Genomic DNA, 5200 nt, shown 5'->3' with positions numbered 1-5200 from the left:
TAGCAAATCGCAGGATGCAGAAAACTTATCATCAAGATTTAGTACAAAATCCACAAATCAACTGTGACTTTCTCGATAGTTTTTAAGTTGTAGCAGAGCTTCCAAACCTCCAGAGTAACATGAAAGATTAATATGTGAACGGATTGATCATTTCATTTACAGATCTGTGCTTATCGATAGGTATACACGACCTTAGAAAAGCTAAAATCAAAGGCTGTAGAAGTATGAAATCGGGTATTAGACCTAAACTTTGGATACAGGGGTTAGTCGTTATAATGTCGGTACTTTGATGTTAGAGTATCATTAGACGACAGGCCAAGTAGGAACGAAATGGGCGCTTATCACATTTAAAAATGCAGAAGTTCATATTAGTACAAGTAGCTGGACCGGAGTGGACTTAACTAGAGGCATTTGAGACAAATAGTGGTGGAGTAAATAGGAGGGAAAGAACATAACAAATTTCAAAAACAGAAACTGAAGTGGAGGACTGACACAGGTGGCGAAAAGCAAGAAAGAAATGTAAGAGTAATAAGAGAATGAAAATAACTTATGAAAAAATCTCCATCTGTGGTAGATTAATTTTGATTAAACAGTTGCCCGCATTAGCAAACACTTAGGCACTCTATTTTGAGGAGTTTGTAATGATGCCAGCAATAAAATTAAAATTAATTAAGTTAAGATCCTCATATTCTGAGACGTCTAAGGTTGTCAAGTATCTTAAACAAGAATACACTCACGCTTTAGGTTTTCGCCTCTATATTTGGTATTGAATATTGGCAGAGAAGTTTTAGCATAGTCTCGTAACTCTCCTCTTTCTTGTAGCAATTCCTATAGAAATCGTTCCACGCAGATCCCAATTTGGCTGCCTGAAAGGCAATCGGTTGTCCGGCTCATCAATTTCAAATAGCTATAAGAGGTTTTAATAAATATAATAAATAAATCACATTTAAAATTTCGCACCACAGATTTGGTATATTTACTCAAGACACCCCTCTCAAATTAGCTACCTACTTCCCGTCTCTACATCGTCTCTCGTAGCTCCCTGCCTAGCAAATCAACTGGCCTTTGTTTGCTACTGACTTTTTGTTTTCATATGAAATAAATTGAAAAAGCTACCATTTTTCTTGAATTCTCTAAGCAGTGTCCGTGAAGCGAAAAATATAAGATTTCAAGTTCTCAGTAAAAATTGACAAATGCAATTTTTTTGCAAACTTAAACATTTATTGCGCTGAAGGTGAACTTGCATGTCGCTATGCATACACATGGCGCACGTACATATACACGTACATTCGTGAAAACATATCAGGAGGCGAGTTCACATTTCAATATTTCAATACATAAATATAGGGTGTTCGAATGAAGCTGTGAGTCGAAATGAAATATGACGTGAGAGTACCATATTAATGAAATACAGAAACGTAAAGAACTTCGAAGAAAATCATGAATAATTTTGCATATCTCAAGAGGAATTGCGGAAATATGTGCTTTTTTAGTTTCTATAGACTTGCATGTACTTTCTATGCAGATTTGGTCTGAGGAAACCCCGATTGAAATTTTCCCAGTACAAATTGTACAGAACATTTTAACCCTCTAACGCCTTTAAAGATGCATTATTTTTCAAACTTCTCCAAAAACGTGTCAAAAGTACACTTTCTGAAGGGAGTTAAAGAGTTAAAGTACTCTACAAAAATATTCCTTGTAAAATTGTACTAAATGTCTGAACTAATTATTTCAAGCAGATAACTCACAGGCGTCTGAAATCAAAAAGACAAAAATGTTCTTGTTCAGTATGAATGTCGTTATCGTATGCACTAAGATCATTCGGAAAAAAACATTTAGTATCTTTTGCGGACCTTTAAAGTCAAAAAAAAGGGTCGAAAAGCGCTCCTTCATCTTTGTCAAAATTTTTTTTTTTAAGATCGTAGTTCACACGATAATGATATTCATACTGAACAAGCACCTTTTCGTCTGTTTTGATTTCAGACACCTGTGAGTCTCGGAATCTGTGTCGCCAGCGACAGTTCTTTTTGGGAAAATCATTTTTTGAAGGCTCACAACTTCTTGAACGAACCTCGCATGACCAAAAGAAAATTTTTATTTCTTAGCAATGGATCAAAAAATGAAATGCTGAGACAAGAACCTTTTTGTCCCTTTGATTTCAGACGCCTGTTAGTCCCGGAATCCGCCAACCACAATTCTGTTTTGAAAGACCATTTTTTGAGGACTCGCAACTTCTTGAACGAACCTCGTATGACCAAAAGAAAATTTTTATTTTTTAGTAATAAATCAAACAACTAAATACTGAAAACAAAGATAAAAAATCTGCCTCGTTTTTGTTCTACATGCTTTTAAAAAAACACCCAAAAAACACCATTTTAAATAAGGCCGGTTTTTCACTTTTACGAAAAGTGCTCGAGTGAATGATTTAAAAACTATTTGGCTTTAAAAAAAATTACGTTTTTGGGTTTTATTTTATATTACCTTGGAGTAATTACACCCCCAAAATGGCTGTTGCGCTTTGTAATATGCAAATGATTTGACAGACACTATCAAACAAACTTGGACGTCGCAGCTTATCAATAACGGCACGTCTCTATTCGAAAACCCTTTATACGTATTTTATTTTTGGTTTTTTTATTCTTTAGTCATCAAACCCCTTTGTTTGCTATGCGGGCGGTTTCAACTTACCGTTAGAATGCCGATAAATAAGAAGACACACCTTTGCAGCAATAAGAATAACAACAATAGCGCACAGAAATGAGATGAAGTGTTAAAGCGGCAAAAGTAAATTTCAGAATCCATTGAAAGAAAAAAATAAATAAAAAAATTAAATAAAATAACAACTGATTTGTGTATCCGTAACTAAGTAACTGGCATAAGGTTATGTATAGTTTTAGTTTATTTATATACATGCAAAATCCAGAAGTATGTGCACATTATGCGTTCGCTGCCTGACATGCAGCTGACATGTCGAAAGGGGGCAAAGCTACCTACCAAGCAATCAGCCAATCACCCCTTTTGTCTTCCTCACGCTTTCCACTCCCTTGACGCAGCAGCTCATTATGCGCTTACGCTGGCAAATCGCTCGCAATGCCTGCCTGTCTTCCTGCCGGCCAAACTTGGGCCTCCCTGGCTGGGCAGGTCGGCGCAGTTAAATTGCGCAGGCGTGGCCGCAATCGCTTGGCAAATTGCAACTTTGTATACTAACATACATATCTCTTTTTTCGACATGGTATTTATTTGCCGTTAATTTGTTGTTTATTGTTGGTTTCAGGTTCACCTTTGCGATACTCATACTCGCATAAAGCTAAGTTTGTGTACTGTTTTTTTTTTGTTTTGTTGAGTGAGATTTTTTAACTTTAAACCAGATAACAAGTGCACTGGGCGAGCTAGTTAATATTTATTGTTCATTTGAAAGGTGATGTTATTGGCTGCTTATTGTTGTTGTTGTGTGTTTTTTGCCTTTGTTGTTGCTGCTCTTGCGGATCTGTTTACTTTTAATTAGCGTAACGAATTACCTTTGTTGGCGGCAACTAGCAGCCAATAAGTCAAGCAGGCAGTCAAAGGCAGCGAATAACCAACCAAGCAACCAACCCAACGACTAACTAAGTAATTAAGAATTTTTGACATAAGAAATGTCAAAAGTCTCGCGCGCATATTCGCTCACACAGCTACATACTAATATTGTATGAATTCCTTAGTTAATTATATTTTTGTATTTGGAGATTAACGACGGTAATGAATGGTTTTTAATGAATCACTGGGAAAATATTAAAAACAATATGAAAAAAAAAATCACCAAAATCGTTTAAGCGTTTATCGCGCCAATACAGAGGAAGAAGAAATAATTTAAAAATGCCTAGCTTTTTTATATGTTTCCGTAACAAAAAAGACCAAACTATAAAACTTTTTTGTATTATTTTTATATAATTTTTTTTATTTTTGTTTTTTTATTATTCATATATATTTTTATTATTTATTTATTTTCATAAAAAACCAAAATATGAAATTTTTTTGTATTATTTGTATATTATTTTTTTATTTTTATTATTTTTATTATTTATTTATTTTTATTGCTTTTATATTAAATAAAGCTATTGTCACCGTGGAAGAATTTTTTTTTACATTTCAATGTTTTATTAATTCATGCAGTAAAGGGTTAAGAAAAATTAAAAAAAAACTAAAAGTTTTTAAAATATCATAAAACGCATGCACCTATCCGTCATGAGCTTATACAAGGTGGCACAAAATTAGTCACCCTATTGGAAGAATTAAGATTTATGCAAGTGACGACATACGTCAATCACTTGTGAACGAGACAGCTGCAGTGTGCGCACAGACAAGTAAAGAAGCGCCTAAATGTCAAAATAAACATTTTCACCACTCAACCACATTTTTTATTTGGTGCAAAAGTAAAAAAAAAAAAATTGGATGATTAATTTTGCGCCCCCTTGTATACTAAGCAATAATATTCGAAGTGTGTAAAATATTCTGACAACTCGAAAATATTGAGTGAAAACATTTTTTTTTTAATATTTACGAAAACACAACGGCTCACGCACCATCGACGGCGGTTGTCCAAATTAAAAGTGAAGACTTCAGAGTTCTTAAGGGGTTAGGGGTAGTCAGAATTTTCAAAAAATTTAATTTATTTTGCAAATTTTCATGTCATCGCTATAGCGCAACAAATTTTAAGAAGAAATAGCTTATTGATAAAAAGTACAAATAATAGAGTACAAAGTGGTTCGAGAAAACTCAAACGATTGTCATCACACAGTCTGTTATTACTTGCTGACAAATATGACTCAAAGCATTGCAGAAACGGGGCCTGATACCACAAGAAAGCTAAATTCTCTATTAGATTATTTTTCGAACATTTGGTAGAGTTCCTAGAGTCATTAGAAGAAGTATAAATGCAATCAACTTGGCGTCCTTTCGGTAACGAAACCATACAAAATTCATTATAAACAGCGAAATTAGTAGTTAAAGAGCGGCCAGTGACAAAACCATGTTAGTTAATGATAATTACTGACTTAACCGCAAAATAAAATTTCTCCTTTACTATGCCTTCAAAAAGTTTCGAGATGCTCGAGAGTCTGGAAATCGGCCGATAGTTGCGAAAATCAGTTGAAAAAAGGTGTTAAGCTGCATTTATTCAGAAAAGTGCCTGAAAATTAGGGTTTATTACATCTCTCAAAGA

Source organism: Anastrepha ludens, chromosome 4 (assembly GCF_028408465.1).
Source record: "Anastrepha ludens isolate Willacy chromosome 4, idAnaLude1.1, whole genome shotgun sequence".
Classification (NCBI taxonomy): Eukaryota; Metazoa; Arthropoda; class Insecta; order Diptera; family Tephritidae; genus Anastrepha; species Anastrepha ludens.
This window is presented reverse-complemented; position numbering follows the sequence as displayed.